We start from the raw sequence: 24050 nt of genomic DNA on the forward strand, positions 1-24050 counted from the left end.
ATAGCACAGATCATTTCCTAGTAGGTATTCTGAGTTAGCTTCTGGTTATGCTGTTCTTCTACTACATCTGAATATTTGATCAGCTCATAAGGAGAAGTGATATTTTGAAAATTCGGTGTTTCATTTCCTTCATCAAATGTTTGTTGAAATATGCATGTTGAAACATACATTTCTTTCATTAAATACCTCCATGGTATAGTCCCCCAAACTCCAAGCTTTGTCCTAAATTGTCTTATGACTATATATCTTTGGCTTTTTGGTCTCATCATCTTCCATTGGTTTGGTTAACATGTCTACTCAGATGACTTCCAAATCTGTAGAGCCCTAATCTCTCTTTTGTTTTCTAATCCTGTATTCAGTAATCCTGTAATCAAAACCTATTGAGTCTTTCCAATTAGATATTCCATAGACATTTCAAACTCAATATTTCTGATGCATAACTTTCTTCAAAAGTCACCCCTCTTTCAATATTCCTTCTTTCTTTTAAGGGCACTATTATGATAATCCTTTGGAATCATCTTGGATCATCACCACATTGCTGAGAATAGCTTTGTCATTCAAGATTGATCATCATACTATATAGCTTTTATTGTATTCAATATTCTCATTCTGCTCATTTCACTTTGTATCATTTTGCATTAGTTTATATATAAGCTTTTTCATGTTTTTCTGAGAGCCTCCTGTTTGTCATTTCTTATAGTAAAATAAATAAAATAATATTCCATTCAAAATTATATGCCACAATTCAACTAGAAAAGGAAATACAGTCTTTTAAAAAATATATGTATTTATTTTAATACACACTGCTTTATGAATCATTTTGGGGAGAGAAAAGTCAGAACAAAGGGAAAAACCATGGGAGAAAAAAAACAGAAAAAAGAAGTAAACATAGTATGTACTGATTTACATTCAATCTCCATAGTTCTTTTTTTCTGAATTCAGATGGCATTTTCTGTCCAAAGTCTATTGGGATTGCTTTGGATCACTGAGCCAATGAGAAGAAACAAGTCCTTCATAGCTGATTATCACATATTCTTGCTGTTATTGTGTACAATGTATTCCTGGTTCTGCTTGTTTTGCTCAGCATCAGTTCGTATAAATCTTTTCAGGCCTTTCTAAAATCAGTTTGTTCATCATTTTTTATAGAACAATAATATTCTATTACCTTCATATACTATAATTTATTTAGCCATTCCCCAATTAATGGGCTTCTACTCATTTTCCAATTCTTTGTTATCACAAAAAGAGCTGCTGCAAACATATTTGTACATGTAGGTCTTTTTTCCTCCTTTATGATTTCATTGGGATACAGATCCAGTAATGATATTTCTGAATCAAATGAAATGCATAGTTTTAAAACCCCCCTTGGGCATAGTTCCAGATTGCTTTCAGACTGTTTGGATCATTTCACAACTCCACCAACAATGCATTAGTGGATACAGAGTCTTAAAGAAGAAAATAACTCTTTGAAAATTATTTTGGGCAAGGGGAAGCCTGTGAAGCTATGAGACCAAGAAATGATAAAACAATATAAAGAATAAAAAAACAGAACAGAATGTGAAACATAAGAAAAGCAACAGATCTGGAGAACAAACCATGAAAAGAAAATATAAGAATAATTGGATTATCTGAAAATTATGACCAAAAAAAGAACCTTGACACAATAATGCAAGAGATAATTCAAGGAAGTAATAGAAAATAAGGGGAAAGTAGAAATAGAAAAAATCCATCATCACCATCTCAAAGAGATCTTTGTGGAGAACACAGGAATATTATTGCCAAATTTTGAAATTCCTAGATCAAAGAGAAAATTTTGCAAGAAACAAAAATAAAAAACAATTGAAATATGTTGGAGCTACAATTAGGACTTATTAGTGGCCATACTAAAAGACTGCAGGTCCTGGAATCATATCTACCAGCAATCAAAAAAACTAGGCCTTTGGCCACAAATACCATATCCAGCAAAACTACCCATAATATTTAATGAAAAAAAAAATCAACATTTAACAAACTTGCAGATTTTTACATTAAATCCAAACTTAATATAAAATTTAACATATAAGAACCAAAATGCAAAATTAATTTTAAGGAACTTAAAATGGACAAATTGTTTATGGTTTTTACATGGAAATGTATACCATGTGTTTGTGTTGACATTAGTAAAACAAAGATTAATATAAATGAGGTGCAAAGGAAGATAGACACAGAGGTATGGGGCAGGAGGAGGGCAGGCTTATAGTTCTGAAAACCTACTCACATCAGGAACGGGCTAAATAGGCAATACTGCAATATATAACATGAAGAGTATAGCACCCTCCAAAATCTATAAAGAAATAAAGGGACAAAGATGGGGAGACTGGGAAGCAAAGGGTGAGGGAAGAAAACAAGGGAAGGTGTCCATGGATGGGGGGAAGTTAAGTAATAGCAAAACAAGTTAAGGAACAGAATTAAAACAGAAGAATTAACAGATATAGGAAAGAAGAGATATACATAAATACTACAACATGGATCAGGAGTAGACTTTATTAGAAAAAAAAATACAGCTGGTAATCTTAGATCTTAGATAAAGTCAACTTTAAAGATTCAATCAAGACAAATCTACATTATATGTTGTTTTAGATACATGTTAACAAATGAGTAAATATATATATGTATCTGAGTATATGTAGATATGTATGTATGTTGCTCTATGTATGTATGTGTGTGTATATATATATATATATATATATATATATATATATATGTATATGTTTGTGTGGGTCTGTGGATGGGTGTGAATGTATGTGTAAATATATATATGTGTATGTGTTTTTGTGGGCAGATGTGTATGTGTATATACATGTATGTATGTATATAGCTATTAAATATATCTGTACTTATTTATAGTCTCTTAGGAGAAGGTGGGAGGAGGATGTAAGGAGAAAAAAAAAGTTTAAAAAGCGTGCAGTAGAGAAAAAATAAAGTCTAAAAAGTGTGCAGTAGAGAGTAGAACAACCTACAAGGAAGCAAAGAAAAGATGGACATTCAAGAATATAATTTCTTCTACTTTTATGTATACTTTCTTGTACTGGTAATTTATTGTTATATATTTTGAATCCTCCTTGATCTTCTGCTAGGCACATAATGTTCTGTTCTGTTCTGTTCTGTTTTAAATAAGCAGAAAATTTAAAAAAGAAAACACTATGAAAGGGAGCCTGGTAAACATAGTCAACATGAAAGAATTGAGTTATGATATAGATGGACTGACATTCAAAGGCCTATATTTTGAAACATTCAGAGATATTTCCTGTTTGGTTCCCATGTACTGTCTGAAACTTTGGGGTCAAGCTTCTAACCCTGAATGACTCAATGATGAGAGTGTCCTGGCTGCCTATTCAGCTGGAACTCAGGAGATATAGAAAAGAGGCTTTCCTTTTTTTTTTTTTTTTAACAGTTACAAGCAAGGCAAAGTGGCTATCTACATCATCCCTCATAGTTCTAGGTTTACTCCTGAGAGATTATAAAGTTTTTCTAATGCAATTAGTTCAAACCCCCATTGTAATATATGGCCCCCTCTCTAGTGATTAATAACCCCCATGTTATCCAATCAATTAACAGCAATTAACTTTTACAAAAAGATATTTACTGAAAAAATAATATCAAGAGCTAAAATATAAAATTGTTGCCCAAATTAGACCACATTCCACTTTCTATACTTTAATTCCTAGGTAATGGGTCTAAAAATGGGTAATTATAAAACATTTACTTTATCATGAACCAAGTATACTTTAAAATGCAACATGGAGACTAAACTGGTTCTTATTCTCTTAATGCAGAATATAACACCTCAGCAATCAGGAGACTGACTCCAGAGGAGTGCTGGTAAATGTTTAGGAAATGACACTCTTGAAAAAGTCCATTTACAACACATTTTTATGCTTAATCTGCACTACCATTTTATCCATCATTTTCCTATGTTTATGCAATCAACTTAACCAAAAAAATTAAGGCCTCATTTATATAGCAATTGCTGATTTTTTAGGTGCAAATGTTCCCCTTAAAAATTTAATAATAGACTCTCATGGGATAGTTAGAATTGCTCTACCACACACCTGACTGGTTCTCACAGGTCACTCTTTGGGATTATACTGGTACTTCAAATTGGTCAGCCACTGACAAACTCTGATACTGACCTAGGGCCCAGATCTCTAGTAGTTCATTCTAATATTTTGAGGCCCACAAGATTTCCAGTACTCCTTCACTTGAGTAGGAAAAAGCAAATGTAAACAGACAAATAACAGAGATGTCACACATTCATTGCCATGTTTGGGGTAGGTGGGGAGAGTATGCTTTTGAGCCTGGATTGATCTCTCTTTCTACTTGGAGTCTTAAATAGTTATAATTTTGCTCATCTCCAGGAAAAGAGATAACCTGATTTGGCTGGCTAATATTTTTGGTATGAATTCAACTCAAAAGACTTTTTTTTTTCATCATGTAACAAGTGGACAGGAAAAAACTTACAGAATCCCAAAAAAGACTAAAATGGAAAGCAGGGCTCCTTTTCTTGTATACTTATAAGTAAGTTCCCCAAATATCCATGTTTGTGAATACTCTTTGAATTTGGTTCTATGAGAAAAACTCCAAAAGATTAAAAAAAGATGTTATTAATGAAAGAATAACAATAGCTAATACTTACATAGTTCTTTAAGATTTGCAGGTCATTTTACATATATCATTTCATTTGATTCTCATAAGAATCTTGAGACAGGTACTATTATTACTGTCATTTGGTAGGTGAGGAATCTGAAGATGAGGAAGGTTTAGACCTCATATTTTCTTATCTCTAGTACCAGTTCTTTATTCTTGGTATTCCTTCTGCATTGCCAAATTGTCTCATTTCCCACCTGGCTGCTCTACTTTTGGATTTCTTTGAGTTCTTTACCGGCTTCTACCCAGGTGCCTTCTTGTGACTATACTTCTAGCTTTCTTTTGGGTGTTATTTTCTCCCAGCAAATTATAAACTCCTTGATAGGAACTGACTTTTTTTGGAGGGGACATTCCTAGCTTTTAAAATGCCTGGAATATAGTAGGTTAATAAATGTTTGCTCACTCACTGCCTAAATAAAGCCAAATATTCCTGACTTATTTTTTTCCATCCAGAACTACAGCTTACAAATCAACTAAAATTGGAAAGCTATATAAGTGGAACAAATATAAGATTCATTAGGCTTTTTAAAAACCATGACTAAATAAAAAAACTGGTATTTCAAAAAAATATATATATATAAAAAATTCTCATTAATGTTAAAACTAGAAGGCAAAATAAAAGTAGAGAAAATCCACAGATCTTCCTCTGAAAGTTTCCTTTCCTTTTCCTTCTGAAAGAAACTTAGATAGATTACTCCAAGAAATATCAGAGCCAAAATTTAATGCTTCTAAGTTGAACAGTGAAGTTGAACATGTATTACATGCCAGTCACTTTATTAAGGTTGAAGATGCAAATATAAGCAAAAAGAATAATAGTTTCTACCTTCAAGGAGCTTACATTCTATTGGGGGAAGACAACACATAAAAAGGAACTGAGTATGGTGCAGGATGGTCCAGGAATGTTCCACAGTGAAAACTCCAGCAAGGTAAGTTTCAAGGTGAAAAATGAAAGAAAAACCTGTTTTAAAAACAAACAAAAAACAAACAAAAAAACAGTCTTGGGTCAAAGAAAATTTCTGGCAATAGCCTGAAAAATAGAAGTCAAACACCAAGGTAACACTATTAGTCAGAATTGCACCAGATTATGTAGAAATTATAAGTAAGAAGAGAAAAACTTGGAATATAATACATAAAAAGAAAAAAAGATCTGTAGCCAAAAGGTCAGTTTAAGTCTTTATTCTTTAAAAATCAGTGTAAATCTCTACAGGAAAGGAAAATGAAACTTAATAAAATAGACTTTAAAACAACCCTGCTGAAAAAACAAAGCTGGATAGATCCTTTGAAAAAGAAATGCAAGGCATAAGAAAAACCCAGAAAGGTAAATTCACTTGACTAAACTGAAGGGAAAAATAATGATAAAATGTTCACAATACTGACATGGAAAGAAGAGAACATTCTCCCCCAGAATTCCAATGCCTTCAATGGGTAAAGAGGGCCTAGAGAAAGGCCACTCAGAGATTGGGTATGGTTTGATATTATTTTCTTTGTTTTAAAAGAATAAAAGGAGAGAGGGGAAAAAAACACATTAAAGAAGAAATAAGAAGAGGAAGAATTTATGCGTTTCTGAGGAGGTTGCCTCCCAGCAGGAGAAGCATATTTTGTGATAACTTCCAATTTAATTAATTATTTTTTTACAAGCAGGTGCCAAGGTCCCAGTTGCTATCCAAAGAATTTGATTGCTGAGAATGGTGATGAGGAATGATGGTGACTCTTCCAGCAAATTAATAATAGTTTGGAAGAAGAGACTGAAAGAGGACTTGATATGGGAGGACTACTCCTTTCCCTAAAATAAACACATCAGAAGCTTAAACAAAAATTAAACCCTTAAACTATCAGAAGGCATCTTAGGGGGATATATAGTCCAATTTATTTATATTACAAAGAAAATGAAGCCTCAAAGAGGGGAACTAACTTGAATAAGACAATTAGAAGGGAAGGAGTAAAAAGGGATCCAAATCTCATAGACTCAGAAAGTCCTGGAGATCAGAGACTTTAGAAATTACTTTGTCTAACTCAATGACTTTACTGCTGAGGAAATAGAGGTCCAGTTTTCCTGTTAAAACAACTAGTAAAAACCAGCTCTTCTGATTCTAAAATCCAATGCTTTTTCAATTAGGTCATTGGAAACCTGATCATGTGAGATATGATATGATCCTTTCTTAGGACTAATTTTTGTTCCTATGGCTCATGTTTCTTATGGTAGCTGAATGGCAAGGGGAGGTTCACTTTGGGAGTATTCTGGTCCCAAATTTGTCCAATCTAGGAAAGGTGACCTAGTAGCCTCCTCCAGAGATACCAGTGGTCTAGTGCTGCTCTATTATGGCTAAGGTGGGAATGGGCTAATGTTAGGATTACTAGGTGAGAACTCAGGTTGTCTGGACAATTACAAGGTGAGAACTCAGGTTGACTTGACAGTTCTCTGCCTCAGACCTGTAAAGGGAGTTTACACCTTAGGAATCCTAGAAGGAGCAAGCTCATTGGTTGAAGTGGTTCTTCCCAGAAGCCCTTGCATTATCCCACACCCATTCTCTGGGAGGATAAAAAGAGGCAAGATGGAGCTTGGAAAGCAGTCTGGACTGGGGAAGGACAAGGGCTGGAGGATAGCACTTCAGGAAGAGGAGAAGTCTCTGCATTACATCAGGCCTGAGGGGGCTCTCTGCAGGAAGGGAAGTCACTTCTCTGGACAAGAGTTAACGGCAACTGCCTGGAGACAACGGTTCTCTACAGGAAGAAGAATCTGTCTGAGAGAGGATCAGAACACTATATTTGGCGTCCACACGTGGGGCAAGGACTTTTGCTTATCCTGACAAGAGGAGCTAGACCAGACCTTCGCAGGCTAAGGATAGATCATCTATACCAACAAATATCTGTCTTTATTGTACAGTGGACAGTAGCCAGAATTGCCTAACATTATTGAAGGAATTGACTTCCCAGAGTTGGCTCCTGAGGTGAGCCTCTGTCCCAAACCCCTAATCTGGAATCTGGTTCAAGTCTTTTTGAGCCCAGAACTCCAGAAAATAAAGCTGGAGTAAAACTCATGCCCTGTTTTTACCATTCTGGGTTCTATCTAAGTTTACTTCCTTAGGGTAATAGAATTGCTGTGAACAATTCTTTATTCCCCTCTACTCTTCCTCCATGTTTTGATTTCTGGGGCAAAATTTCTGTCATGATAGAAGTTCCATTACTTTTCTCTAATTCTGGCTCTTGTTTTAACCAGTGTAAGAAGATTATAAAGACATTTGAGGCTGATTCAACAAGGTTCTTTTGCTGCTGTGTATGTACCTAATCAGCCTCCTTTGCTACTGAGACTTTGTCAGCCTTTTGATTTCTATCTGTCCATTAGACATTGTTCTCTGTTTGTTCAACTTCTATATACCTGGTGATTGCTGGCTCTTTGTATGAATTCTAGATAGGGCATCTTGCCCTGCCTCAATGGTTTCTGTACTAACTCCAGCTGACTTGAATCCAAGGATTGCTATCACTCTTTTTCATCTATTCTTTATCTGTGAATATAGACAGCTGGCTTAATTCCTGACATCTCACAGAGCTGACATCATTGATAGCAAGTACAAGAAAATTATATCCTTTCCTTTCTTCCCCAGAAATTGACTTCTTTCAATAACATTTTAATTTATGTCAAATATCCTGCCTTCCTTCCCTGCCCCCTCCAAAAAAAACAACCCATGGAATATACCATCTTCTAAATCCAACATAAAATTACATAATATATATAACAAATAAACTTTAAATTTCTCTGTATTCACTATTGCTGCTATTACTTTAAAGCCTATTGAATAGTCCAATTGCATTTATTTTTAATTTTAAATATTTTATTGATATTCTTAAAAAAAAGATTGACATTCCCATGGACTACACCATCTTGAATGCAAATATCCTTTATTTTAGATCAGCTATTTTACTTAATTTGGCCTTTATAAACATCATTCCTCTTTCAGGATATACTTTTTATCTGAAGACTCATCATTCTGCAGTCTGACTCAGGTATTCAACACCTTCTCAGCACTTATTTTGCCTCTTCCTTGTGATTAGAGGGCTGGAAATGGAGCAATAAACTCTTCCCAAAGCTTTCCTTTATAGGTTCAGAAGTTTTCAAATGACTCTTCATTTTCCATCAGTAGCTCTGCTTGATTTTATTCCACAAACATCATGCCCCTGCAGTATTTACCCTCAAGATTCCTTTCTCCTTTCTGGCTTCCTATTTTGGGATTGTTGTTTCCTGCTATATTTTAAAGTCTTTTAGGTCAAAGACTGTTTTTTTAAAAATTTGTATCTCTAATGCAGCGTCTGGCTCAATTTTTATTGACCACAAACCTTTGTGACACAGTACAGTTAAGCAGAAGAAATAAATATATTGGCTATGACTCCTAATGTGAATCTTGGTGACAGTGAAGAACAAGTTCAGATGGTGGCAGAATGTAGGAAAAGGAGAATAATAGGAGGTTTTCTTTAAAGAAGAGACCTTGTCCCATTTCAGGGCAAGGGGAAGGGAATGAGCTTGCATTCACTGTGAATACAGGCTGTGATTATTTTCTTTTTGGCTTTCTGTTCAGTTCTGCTATGAGTAAATGTTTCTATTTCAATGCTATTGAGAGGTTCATTTTGCTATCAGATGAATCAACACAATACATTGTAAGCCAGCTAACTATAGAAGTTTCTTAGAGCTTTCAAATCTTGGTGAGAGTAAAAGTAGAAAAATAAAGCATTAATAATTAAGTGTCTCCATGATAGAAATCTGGTCTGATTGCATGAAGCTAGGGCCAGATGCCCAGATTATATTATGGGAAATTGTCCAGGACCTGTATTGAGGTTTATGGAAGTCTAGGTTGCCAAAATTTACAGTGTTCTATTTGGTATAAACCTTATCAGTAACTAGGCCAAACACAAGCCTAAGTCCCAATGTATAATTGTTGGTTGAAGTCATGAATTATTGCAAATGGTATATGTGACCCTTCACCAGAAAATCTGGATTTTAGGGTGGCAAGACCACTATTGGAAAGATTTCCCACACTATTGTGGATTCCTTGCAATGTAAAATATTGGGAGAGGGTTTTGGTTGGGAAAAAAATATATCTTACATGGGTTGTCTGAAAACTGGGAATTTTCCCAGGTCCTTAGAAAATCTGGAAAAGGAAAGCCTTATAGCTTATTTACTATTTCTCCCTTTTTTAACTTGAAGATATTAAAGTCCTTCACTGATAAAGGAGGATGAATAGTGAATATAATAGGGGAGGATAGTTGCTCTTTGGCCTTTAATCCACTCAGTAGTGCCAGGATTTAACTTGTGAGTTAATGTTGGGGATGTCTTGATTTGCAAGTGAATTGTAATTAAGTGAGGGTGGGCTGTGCATGGTCATCAGCTTTAGTCTGTTTTCCAGAACTATCTGGATCCAGAGAAGAAATAGGTCAGGATAGCTGGAGATGAAGTGGGGAGACCTTAGCCTTTAAGTTTTTCCCCATGTTTCAATTTGTCTGAAACAACACACTCATTGTGTGATTCAGTGATTTAAGGCTAGGTAAGAAATGAGGCAAAAAATGGTCTAGTTAGCTTATTCAAAAAGGAAAAAAAAATCAGTCTGGAAGATCCTCAAGATTCCTGTCTAGAACAAGAACAATTGTTATTTACACTCCCTCTGAATCATCAAAATCCAAACAATGACCTAATGAGGCTTGGATTAGGACCTATTATTAGCCAAGTCAGTGACAGTGATTTGGATTAAAGGTATATTATGTAGCTCCATTTGAATACCTATGGGCTTTTTTTTTTTTTTTCCTCAGTGTTATATTTCAAGAAATCATGAATGAAACTACATGGGACAAAAGGGTCAATTGACACAGTTTTTTTTTTTTTTTTAATGATGTAATAAATAAATAGGGAAAAAAAAATCTAGCCCCCCAAACCCTAAAATATCTTGTGAGGTTTAAGCAATCAAAATTTATATTCCTTTGAGTAGAGCACCCACATGTAAGGGAATGATACACCATGCAGAGAGAGGGAGAGAAGGAAGAAAGCAAGGAAGGTAGGACTGCAGGCAGGCTCTGATGCCAGTTTTATAAAAGAAGTAATTGATATTGAATACTTTCATTTTGTACTATTAGGGAAAAAAATCATCCCAATTTTCTCTTCTCTTTCTTTCCAGCTCATATGCCTTTTCCACCTTTTTTTTTTTTAATCATCTTTCATAGTTGGACAGCTAGATACCAATTAGTTTGAATAATGAATTCTCTCAAGTGGTCACATTCAAATTTGCATTCATATTTCTGTTGGGCTAGAATCAATGACCACATTTTACATAATTATAACTTAAAATAGTGTGAATTCTAATACATGTAACTATTTCAGGAGAATCATTATTTACATTAATTGGAATCTATCTGTAGTTTGTTTTGTGTGAGGTAATCCCCTCTGCAGCCTCAAGAACTCCCATTGAAGAACCTCATCTTCCTTTCTTTCTAAGATTAGCTCTGTGCTTACTTTATTCCACTTCTTTGATGACATTTCTTACTTCTTTTCCCCAAATTATATAAAATTATGTTTCATGAGATCCTCTTTGTCCCTATGCCACCATTCTGAGTATTATTCATTTGTGAAGCACCAATTCCAAGAAATGCTAACTTTTGAACACTTAAATGTAGAATTTACCTCCTGTTTCTTGAAAAACTCTTAGAGAAGAGGGAATGTTTATGAGATCATAGTCTTGTCTTTTTTTATTATGCACACACTGGATTTTCACTTGGCTATTTAGGTTTGATGAGAGAAAGGAAAGGGGGAACCCCGTTTGTTGGCGCAAAGATCCCATGAGGCGCAGTATCCCTGGTAAATGAATTTACAAGCCCGAAAACCTGGATTGATAAATAAAAGGTTTATTGTAGAAATTGGAAGTAAAGCTCAGTTAGAAAGAAGCCAGGACCAGAGGTGGTGACTGGGCAGGCAGGAACCCTTACATGGCCGGAAGGATACCATGTGTTGGGGGGAAAGGCTCCTGCAAAGAGAGAGCTCCAGCTTGGCTCTTTTATACCTAAAAGGTGGGCAGTACCCCAAGTTCTGGCGGGATTTTCAGTTAGCTCAGATCAGGTGAGGGCTGGGGGAAGCTGAGCAGATAGTGGAGGCTGGGCTTGGATATTCAAAAGGGTGCTTTTTGACCAGGATTTGTGAATCAAGGTCAGCCATGGGGGTTGGGAAATCAGAAAGGAATCTTAAAGGGATCTCAACCTCTATCAGGTTTACTCTTTAAAAATCTATATTGCATCTTGTGTTTACATTTCAAAGATTCTAGTTATTTCTTGTTTTCTCAAAAAGACTGCTTGGATGTCACCAATTTTGTAAAAAACCCACTCTCATCACAGAGGGATGTTCAAAATTTTCAATAATTGGTCCTTAAGTACAAGACATTTCTATTTTTTTAGTATAATATATTGTTGTGTCCTGCTTTCTAGAGCAGGTGATGAGGTGCAGAACTCCCTAGGATGGTAGAAAAATGGAGTCCATTTATTCCCAGTTCTTTCCCCTTTTTATAACCTACTACACCCTTATGTAACCAAAACAATACTGGGCATGCACTAAGTATATGCTGAGCATGTGGAACAACATGAACAACTTGCTATTATACATAGTTTGTCACCTGGTATCACTCTTCCATCTCGTATCACTCTGCTTCAATCACAACACAGGTTGTCACTGCCCCCTGACTTCTTAGGAAGGCCGAGAGCCCTTAGGGGAGATGGAGAGCCGAACCTGGCATTGTCAGCAGGTTTCCTCTGGCTGAAGGGTCTTATATCTCACCCAGACTTCCCCCACTATCTGTGGCCCTCTACAATATATCATATTATTTTCCTTTTTCATTGATTAAGCATTTATAACTCTGTCTGATATTTGTAACAGCCTGTACAATTGCAAAAAGTTTTCTTTAGTCTTAAAATTCTCTAACTCAATAAGAAATGTGATTAGCAAGCTAATTTTTAGGTTCTCTTCCTATGCTATTTTGTGAATTGTGTCAATTTTCACTTTGTATATAGGCTAATACTTCTGGGAAATATGTTATTATTATTTTATTTTATTTTGTAATATAGAAATCAGGCTTTTTGCTTTGTCAGATTTCCAGGGAGAAGAAAACATTTTTATTTTATCTCATTGAACTCTACCTTTCAAGTCAATTATTCTCTCATTATTATGATTTTATATTTTCCCCTTCTCTCTCCCACTTGCCCCAACTGTGCTGTCTTTATACTTTATTCTAATAGCTCTTATATTTCATATAGACTTATATACATACATAGACCTACATGACAAATGCTCACACACATATGCATTTTCCCATATGTAAACATGCAACTTAAACAATATTAATATGGCTGACTATAATATAGATTTCTCTATTGATTGAATTTTTAAGTTTGACTGTATAAAATCAATGATTACTAGCTCTACCTTTTTTTTCTAATAAATTCTTGTAGTTTTTGTGTATATCTCTTATCTCCTATTCCTGATAAGTCTTCTTTAATTCTACTCCTTAACTTGCCTTGTTATTACTTAACCTCCCTCCATCTAATGGATCTTTCCTTTATCTTCCCCCCAATCCTTTCCTTTCCTACTAATCTACATACCTTAGGCTACTTCTGTTAATCTAAACACCTTCTTGCACTCCACCTTTCCTATGCTACTCTTTCCCTCCTTTTAGCCTCTTTTCCTTAATCTACACACCTTGTCCTACATTACTCTACATCCTTCTGTACCCTATTTTATGTTTTATCCCTTGCCCATTAATCTTACCTTATACCGATGCCATAAATCTACAAATCCTTCTAAACCCCCACCTTGTCCTATTTCCTTCCCCCTTGTTTCTTTACACATTTTGGAAGGTACAATACCCTTCATGATATATAACATAGATACTATTTTTATCTTTTCCTAAACAGTATTGTTTTTTTAGAATCAGATCATATTCAACTCTTCCCCAAAATTTCTTTTGAGTTACTCAATTACTGATATCAGAATTAAATGTATGTTATATTGGGCCTGGTGTTCCTGATCAGCTGAGGTTCCCTCCATCTTCTTGGACTCATACCCTCTGTCCAAGAGGTGAAAATTTCTGCGATTCAAACTGAAGCTTCTGGCCAAATCTAGATTGCCCCTGGGCTCTCCTTTGGCAATTTCTGTGTAGCTAATCTGGAAGTTTTTGCATTCCCAGTCCCAGGCTCTTTCTTAAGGTCTTCTTGGGTTATTCTAGTAGGACTCCTGTCCTGCTCCATGTCTTCTTGTTTTTCATCAGTCTGTGTTCACTCTGAGGTGCAAATTTGTTGTCTTTATGGCGGAAATCTGGAAAGTTTGAAATTTTCTGACCTATTCTGCCTTCTTTCTAGAATCTTCCCAATTCCAAATTTTCTTTTCCAAGTGTACTTTTTTTTTTTTTTTTTTTTTTTTTTTTTTTTTTTTTTTTTTAGAGTTTATTCTAGGGGCAGCTAGGTGGCAGAGTGAATAGAGCACCAGTCCTGAAATCAGGAGGTCCTGAGTTCAAGTCTGGTCTCAGACACTTAACACTTCCTAGCTGTGGGACTCTGGGCAAGTCATTTAACCCCAATTGCCTCAGCCAAAAAAAAAAAAAAAAAAAAAAAAAAAAAAAAAAAAAAAAGATAAAGTGTTATTCTACTTTTATTCCGGGTAAATGCTTCTATTTTGCCATTAGAAAAAAATTCAATTCAAATCTCAGTAGTAGCTTCTTCCTTTAGTCAATAAATCAACTGGTGTCTGTACTTAACTATCTTAAGTATTGTGTTAAATACTTCCATTCTGTAAGTTTTCCAACCACTCTATGGTTTCTAAGGCTATTTAATTATACTTTCAAAGTCAGAGTTCTTACAAAATTATTCTATACTTCTGTAAAAATTTCCTGGAATTCTTTTATCTCATATTATTTCCTCATTGTATTAGGATCTTTTCTTCATTTGTTTAGCTTTCTTATTATCACTGCTAATTTTTCAGTGGGGATTTCCTGGTAAGGATTTCTTGTCTTTCTTCTCTTTTACCTATTGTGTTCTTACTTCACTTGCTGTAATTACTGTTGTTTTAAAGTAGTAATGGACCTAGAGATCTTTCGCCCATTTTGCCTAAAGTTTGCTGGCAAGAATTTATTATAAGATTGTGTGGCACAATTATGACTTTGTTAGCTCAAGTTCACATAGAAAAGAGATTTTGTTCTTTTTTAACAGCTGCCTAGGCAATACTGAGTTTTTGCATGTATTGCTATGGCAATTGCCAAGCTATAGTTCTTATTTAGATTTAGATGGAAAAATCTCAGGGATTAGTTTGGTTTACAGATGGTCCTGATTATTTCTATGATCTTTACTTTTTGAGGGCTATCCAGCAACCATGTATGAGCTATATGTATTTTGCTACCTTTATCTGTGCCAACCTACATTGCTTGCAGTACATAAACTAAGAGAATTTTATAAAAGCAGAAGTGGCCTGTTTCTTCTCCCTGGGGATCCTGATTAATGGTTGATCTCATCCTCCTTTCTCACTCTCCTTTGGAAAGAGTAAGTGCATCTTTCTCCACAAATGTGTTCTAAACCTGCATAGTTTGCAGTGACCCAGAATCCTCATTTTATGGAAGTTTAAATGGAGAGGAAGTTTGCTTAAGAAATGAATAGTAAGAAGTAAATAGCTAATTTTAGGACTAAAATTGGCAAAAATTCATTACTAATACATGGCAGCAAATCTCATTGTTGCACTGCAAAATCCACTGATACATATCCAAGGCAATTTCACTTAAGTACTAAAATCATCCCATGTCTGCCCTTCAAGTTATTCTACACATTGAGATTTAGATGCTTTAAAAAGCCAAAGGTTCTGTAAAGGGAGATTAAATAAAGTACAGTGACATTTTCTGTTTGCCAAGTAACAACAAAGTTTTCTTATAGAGGAAGCACATTTAATAGTTGAAATATAATAGGTATCCACAATTATTTTTTAAACGGCAACAATAAAAAGATTCAAATCAGCCTAAAAGTATCTGCCTCTTAAACACAGAGGTTTCCTTGAAGTTTTTGTTTATTTTTTGCTTCTGTTTTGTAAATGAACCAAGGCAACTAAGCCACATTCTACAACTTTTGTCAGAGAAATATTTGTGTAGGAATTTGAAGAAAGAAGGTTCCTCCTCAATTTGATGAGTTTACCGGAAGGTAAGTTTCAGATACAACCATAGAAGATCTGAAGAAAGGCCCCAGGCTGGGGATTAACCTGCCTGAAATGCAAATACCTCCGGCTAGCTCCATAGAGAAACACCCAGTGGGGCTCCCTCAGGCTAGCTGGGTGTGTCTGGAGCCTCAGTAGGAACCACAGAGACTTTCATCTCCTGGACTGTTTGTGGAGTTGGGGGGGAGGGGGGGAAACTGAGCGAACCTGGGCTGATTAGGAGCACCAGGCCCAGCTGGAACCAGCACTTGGTGAGTGCAAAAGCTAGGGGGCAAAGACACTGCAGGTTTCTGGCACTTGCTGGAGGGTGGAGCTCTTGGTTTGGGGTTCCAGGTAAGAGGGGAGAACTGAAGGGAAGCTTGAGGCACCATACTCCACCCCAGGATTAGAAGTGCTTATATTAATAGATCTTATTCAAAACAAAGAAAGAACTGGCAAATGTATGGGACCTGTGTAAGACCCCCTTTCCCAAATCAACTAATCAGAGACATTATCAGGTACAAAGAGAAAGCATTTATTTAGTCCCTGCAGGGTGAGGCCCAAACACACACTTGGGAGCCACCCCAACTCTGCCATGTGCTCATAGGACCTGGCCATCTTCTGGGTTGTCCAAGGTTTAAAAAGCAAAAGACTGGAGCCCTCTCATTGGAGGGTAACCATCCTTGACCAATGGTCACCAATGTTGTCTGCTTTCCACAAATTCACTAATTTCCTGCATCCCAGGGTTCCAGGTTCATCCCTCCAGAGATCATGTGACCTTCGCCCAGGGTCCTTCCCAAACAGGGATCATGTGACTTAATACTGAGAAATAGTTCATCCAATCAATCCCATTCACAAAGAAGAAAGAACCCCACCATTGAAACATATCATGGGAACAGGAAAGACTGAGATTCATCTTCAGAGGACACGAATAAAAAAAGCTTCTATCCCAAAGAGTAACATGAAATGACTGCCTGCCTAGAAAGAATTTATAGAAGAGCTCAAAAAAGAATTGTAATGCTAGAGAAACTGAGGCAAGACAGAGATTAGAGATTTTTAATATTTTATTAGAAGGAGAGTTTGGACTGGGGGCAAAAAGAATCCATATTGACCTCCTCTAGGAGGATGGGACTATTGTCTCAAAGCATCCAACACCGAGCAAGAGATTCCAGAGATTCTTAAAGGGCTCCAGAGATCAGGGAAACAAAGGCAAAGAGCATTGGTGAGAGGAAAGTTCCAGGAAAGGAACTTAATTCAGTTCTGACAGGTTGGGGGTGAAGAAGGATCATAAATTCTGATAAGTTAGGAGGCTAGGAGACACTGAGTCTGGTTCAAAGGATCCCATCTAGGTATCTGAGATAAGCCATCTGGAGTTTATGATCTTTGGAATGCTAGTAATCAGGGTTCCTAGTCCTAATGGCCAGGAAAGGGGGTTGCCACCAGGGAGACTGAGGCAGAACAATTCAGGGAAACTGAGGCAGAACAATTCAAAATTTAAAACCTAATTTTGAAAAGAGTTTCAGAGGCTTCAATATGCTGCCAAAAAAGTCCTTGACACACACAAAAAATAATAATCAACCCCTGCTTTGGAGGGGGGATTTGCTCATTGTCATGTTGAGATGACATCTCATTATTAAGTCTCAATATTAGGCTTTTTCAAAATCAATTTGGCTTGCAAAAGAATTCTTCACAGAGGACCCAGAGATTTGTTGTTAGTGCTGTTTTACCTTCTGGACCTTTATTTTTGATAGATGATAGGTATAGCTAAGGGAAAGTTTTGAAACTCAAGCTTTCCACAGCTGATCTTAAAGAGAATAGAAGCTTTTGATAGAAACACCTGGTGAAGCTATGCGTGCTTACCTAGCTGGCTAAAGAGAGTTCTGAGACCTGAATTTCTCAGCTCTTTTATCCCTGTTTCTCTTCCCCACCCCCAATTTTTGATTGGAAGTTAGAGACAAGAAAACTGAGAATGGACTGTCTCAAGAGATGGAAGATAGGGATATGATATTCTAGAGGAGTATGTAGGAAAAAAAATATTGGGTGAAGGGAGGCAGAATATTTTATTTTCATAATATTTTATTTTTTCTCCAATTACATGTATTACATGTTAAAACAAGTTTAATCTTTTTTTTTTTTTTTTTACATTTTTAAATTCTGCATTCTATTTTTTTCTCTCTCCCTTCTCTACCCACTCCCTGATATGGTTTAGCAATCCAACATACATTATATATGTATATATACATATGTGTATATATACACACACACACATATATATATACATATATATTTATATGTACAATCATGTATAATATTTCTATATTAGTAATTTTGCACAAGAAGACACAAAAAAGAAAGCAAGCAAGAATAAAATAAATAAAGAACAAAAAATAGCATATTTCAATCTGTATTCAGACAATGTCAGTTTTTTTCTCTGGGGGGCAGATAAAATGCTTCATCATTAGTCCTTTGGGATAGTCTTGGATCATTGTATTGCTGAAAATAGTTAAATCATTCACAGTTCTTCATTGTACAAAATTGCGGTTACTGTGTACAACATTCTCCTGATTCAGTTCATTTCACTTTGCCTCATTTCCTCTAAGTTTTTCCAGGTTTTTCTGAAATTTTTCTGCCCATCATTTCTTATAGCACAATAATATGGTGCTGTACAATAATGTAGCACAATCATAAACCACAGCATATTCAATCATTCCCCAACTGATGGGGAGCCCTTGAATTATGATTCTAATTCTAAACTTCATCACAAAAAATAGCTACTTTAATATTTTAGCATAAATATGTTTTTCTCTCTTTTTTTTTTGTTTTTGAATCTCTTTGGGATATAAACCTAGCAGTATTACTGGATCACAGGGTATGCACAATTTTATAGACCTTTATTCTAAATTTCTCTCCGTAAATCATTTTACAACCCCACAAACAGTGTATTAGTATCCCAGTTTTCCCATATCCCTTCCAACATTTATCATTTTCCTTTTTTTGTCATCGCAATTACATGTTCTTTACCCATGTAGTTTAAGAGGAGGATTCATAAAACAACTTATTCCTGAGTCCTATTCTACTAATTAGGAGAAACAAAGAGAGAGACACAGAGAGAGAGAGAGACAGAGAGACAGAGAGAGACAGAGAGAGACAGAGAGGGAGACAGAGAGACAGAGAGAGAGAGACAGAGACGAGGGACAGAGAGAGGAGAAACAGAGATAGGTTAGAAAACTATGTCCCATATTGTACTTTATTCCCATAGCTAGAGGATCAGTAAGGGATTAAGGGAGAAAATGAGAGGAGGAGCAGAAGACCTAGACTTTGTATTCTGTTAATATCATGAACTATTCAGAGGTATGATGGGAAGGAAATCCTAGTCCTAAAATGTGTTTCCCATGCTACTGGGTGGAGTCCAAAAATGCTTTGTATTCTGTAAAAAAAAATGGAATGATCAGAGAGGAAGAATTGTCCTGATTGTTCATGGTCCATTTTAAATTATTTTATGTTTTCTACATTTGTTTGTGGTATCCTATGATTCCTTTGTACTTTCAATGGGGATCAAACAAAAGTTATCTTGGTTATAATATGCATCTGTTGAGTACTGAATTCTTGTACGAGGTCTGCAGATCCTCTTACACGTTTTTCTGAAACTTTGAGATGAGCTATTGAAAAAGCTGTATTTGAAGATCTTCTCAAAGTGAACTCTCCAACAATGACTCTGGGCCCACAAAATGGTATTCTATACTCCAATATGTAACTATGCAACTTGAGCTTTTAACCCGTTGTCTCCTATTCAATAGTGAGAAAACTCTGTGTGTGTATGTGTATGCAGGTCTGTATTATCTAATTGTATACCAATTGTATGCTTTTTTTGCTAGTAAACTCTCTATAGAAATTCCATTCAGGTACAATATTAGTACATTTTTTGTCCACTCTTCCCATTGACTCTATGCATATTTATGAGATATTATGCTCTCGGTTTATTGGAGGAACATTTTGTTACTGTGTTTTTACTATAACATTTTAGTGAATGCCTTTGTTTTGAGATAATTGTGTTCTTTAAATGAGTTATGAAGCTAAACACTTTGGCTAGAATTAAGATTAGTTTTAGGAGTGCTGATCCACTCAAGTATTTTGGATCTGAAGTCATTGTCTACCCTATGGTAGACCCTTGTCTTCACAGGCAAGTAAATATTATATTTTTGGGCTATTATTAATACACACATATTAAAAATATATATATATATACATATATATATATATACCTACATACCCACATACATATATTATGTATATATTATGTTTCTTGTTTATGTCTTGCATACCAAATCCTTACCTGAGAAATTTGACACAAAGATCTCCCCATTTGCCCACTTTCCTTCTTATCTTAGATCTTAATGCTGCTTATACATAAACTTTTCAGTTTCAAGTTTTCTCTTTTTCTGTAAATGCAGTTTTATGTTTCTTCATTTACTGTACTTTAATCATTTTTATATCGTTCTGTTCCCATTAGCTTTCTGCCCCTTTCTCCTGATGTTTTCGTTTCATTTCATATTCTCTCTTTCTTTTCCTCTTTCAGCTAGACCTTACATTTCAGATTTCATTTTTTTGTTTCTCTTTCCAAAAAGAATTCCTTGTTCCCTTTGTTATTCATTTTCTCTTTCTATTTACTCTACACTCTCATTCTCTAGTTCATGACCTTTATAATTATCAGTGTTTTGTTTTGTTTTGTTTTTGTTTTTTTAAATATTTTTCATGCAATTAAAGGTTCTAAGACATTCATTATTCTAGGCTTTCCTGTCTAGGTATTTTCTGCTATTGTTTTATAGAGCTAGTCACACAGATTCCCTTTTTCAAATGTGTCTCATTCATTTCTTAGAACGATGAAAATCAATAAAGTTGTCAGAGAGGACATTCTTCATGGAAGGGCCTTTCTCCCATCACATCTCTGATTATGCAGAACATTTATAATTTTTTCTTGTTGAACTTTTTTCTTTCTACATTTGCCTGGAATCCCTCCTCTGTATCTATGGTTTCTCAGTCTTCCAGCTGTCAGTTGCCCTAAAAGGTTCCTACATTTCCTCCATCCAAGGAAAAAGCAATCAATATGAAATCATTTACATATTAGCAATGTGGCAAAACCCCCCAAACCAAACCAAAACAAAAAACAAAAGAATAAAGAATAAAAAAAGATTATGCTTTAATCAGTACTCATCATCAGGTGATCAGTTTTCTCTTTGGAGATTGATATCATTTTTCATAATGGATCCTTTGGAATTATTTTAGATTATTGTCTTGATTAGGGAATTTCACAGTTATCATCATTAAAATATTGAAATCATCCCAGAAGTTTTTTGTCAAATGATGTTTTTGCTCCCAAAACTTAGGCCTTGGAGTTTATTAAACATTAGATTGTTATGGTCATTTACTACTGTGTATTATGTACATATATATTCTTTGTATGTTAATACTTTGTAAAATAGTTTGAAAACTGGTATTGCTAGGTTGTCTTTTTTCACATTATTATTTTTGAATTTATTCTCTTGATATTCTTGACCTTTTGTTCTAATGAATGAGTTACTATCTTTTTCTAGTTCTAGAAAATGATTCTTTGGTGATTTAATTAGTGAGTTTTTGAACAGATAAGTTAATTTATCATTCACTTAAACTGTCAATTTTTCTGACATAAAATTTACTTTTTTATTGTTTTCTTTTTTCTGGTTATACATGTACATTAATTTTTAATACACATTTCTTTATGAATCATGTTGAGAGAAAAATCAGAACAAAAGGGAAAATCAAGAGAAGAAAAAAACAGTAGAAAAAGGAAAAAAAGTGGACATGCCTTGTGCTAATTTGCATTTCAGTCTCTATAGTTCTCTCTCTGAATGCAGATGGTGTTTTTTTACCAAAGTTTATTGGGATTTGCCTTGGATCCTTGAACAACTAGAAGAACTAAATCTTTCATAGGTGATCATTGCACAATCTTATTGTTACTCTGTATACTGCATTCCTGTTCTACTTTTTTAGCTCAGCATCAGTTCATGTAAATCTGTCCAAGCCTTTCTAAAATGAGCTTGTTCATCATTTTTTACAGGGCAATGACATTCTTTCATATACCATAGCTTATTCAGCCAAGTCCCACCTGATGGGCATCTACTCATTTTCTAATTCTTTGCTACCATAAAAGGAGGTGCTACAAACATATTTACACATGTGGATCTTTTCCCCTCCTCTATGATTTTCTTGGAATACAGACCCAGTAGCAGCACTGCTGAGCCAAAGGGTATACATGATTTCATAGCCTTTGGGTCATAGTTCCAGATTAGTCTCCAATGGTTGGATCATTTCATAACCAAAAACAATACATTAGTGTCCCAGTTTTCCCATATCTTCTCCAACATTTATCATTATCTTTTCCTATCATCTTAGCCAATCTGGGAGGTGTGAGGTGATATTTCAGAATTGTTTTAATTTGAATGTATCTAATTAATAGTGAGAGAGCATTTTTTATATGACTTTAGATGACTTTAATTTTGTTATCCAAAAATTGTCTGTTCATGTCCTTTGACCATTTATCAATTGGGGAATGACTTGTATTTTTATAAATTTGACATAATTCTTTATTGTAGAGCACCACAGATAGTGGGGGAAACATTGGGTAAGGTATAAGACCCTTTAGCCCAGAGGGAACCTGCTAATAATGCCTGGTTTGGCTCCCCATGTTCTCCCATTATCTGTGGCCCTTTATACTTTATATATTTTAGAATTGAGGGCTTTATTAGAAATATTGGCTGTAAAGTTTCCCCCAACTTTGTGCTTCCCTTTTAATATTATTTATGTTGGTTTTGTTTATGCAAAACATTTTTAATTTAATGTAATCAAAGTTTTCCATTTTGCTTTTTATAATGTTCTCTAGTTCTTTGGTCATGAATTCCTCTTTTCTCTAAAGATTTGATAGATAAACTATCCCTTGTTCCCCTAATTTGCTTATGGTGTCACCCTTTACAACCAAAGCTTATACCCATTTTGAGCTTATTTTGATATAGGGTGTAAGATGCAAGTCTATGCCAAGTTTCTGACATATTAATTTCCAATTTTCCTCATCAATTTTTGTGCAATAGTGAGTCCTTATCCTAAAAGCTTGAGTTTTAGGATTTATCAAATACTAGATAACTATAGTCATTATTATATCATGTGTCTCTAATGTATTCCACTGATTCAGCATTCCTTTTCTTAGCTAGTAACAGGTTGTTTTGATGATTATTTTGTAATATAGTTTGAAAACTAAGTTGCTGCCTTTCACATTATTATTTTTGAATTTATTCTCTTGATATTCTTGACTTGTTCTCATAGATGAGAGTATTATTTTTTCTAGTTTTGTACAATGATTGTTTGGTAATTTAATTGGTATGACTCTAAATAGATAAATTAATTTACCATTCACTTAATGACAATTTTGTCAATTTTGCTGACTAATAATCAGATAAAATAACAGTTAATAATTGCTCTAATTTCATCTTCATTGATGGTACATTTACCCTTTTCATTTTTCATGCTATAATCTTGTTTTCTTCTGTCATTTTAAAAATAAAATTAATGAAGGGTTTATTTATTTTTTTCCCCATAAAACCAACTTCTATTTTTCTTTATTAGTTCAATTAGTCTTTTCCTTTATATTTTATAAATCTTTCCTTTTACTTTCAAGATTTCCATTTTTCTGTTTAATTGAGGATTTTTGATTTGTTCTTTTTCTTGACTCTTGCATTTGAAAATCAGAATTTCTATTCATCCCCAATGTTTTCATTAGGAATGCATGAAAGTCTTTTATCTCATTAAATATCTAACTTTTTTTCCTTAAAGGATTACACTTAGTTTTGCTGGGTAGGTTACTCTTAGTTGTAATCCTTCATCCTTTGTCTTCTCAAATATCATATTCCAACCTATCTGCTCCTTTAACATGATAACTGTTAAGTCTTGTGTAATCCTAAGTGTATCTCTGTTTTATTTGAATAGTTTCTTTTTTGGCTAATTGAAGTATTTTCTCATTAACCTGGGAGTTTTACAATTTGGTTCTAATATTCCTGGCAGTTTTTATTTTAGAATCTTTTTCATGTGCTGATAGATGGACTCATTCAATTTCTATTTCATCCTCTGATTCTAGGATGTTGGGGCAGTT

The sequence above is a fragment of the Sminthopsis crassicaudata genome, chromosome 5 (assembly GCF_048593235.1).
Source record: "Sminthopsis crassicaudata isolate SCR6 chromosome 5, ASM4859323v1, whole genome shotgun sequence".
In the NCBI taxonomy this organism is placed as follows: Eukaryota; Metazoa; Chordata; class Mammalia; order Dasyuromorphia; family Dasyuridae; genus Sminthopsis; species Sminthopsis crassicaudata.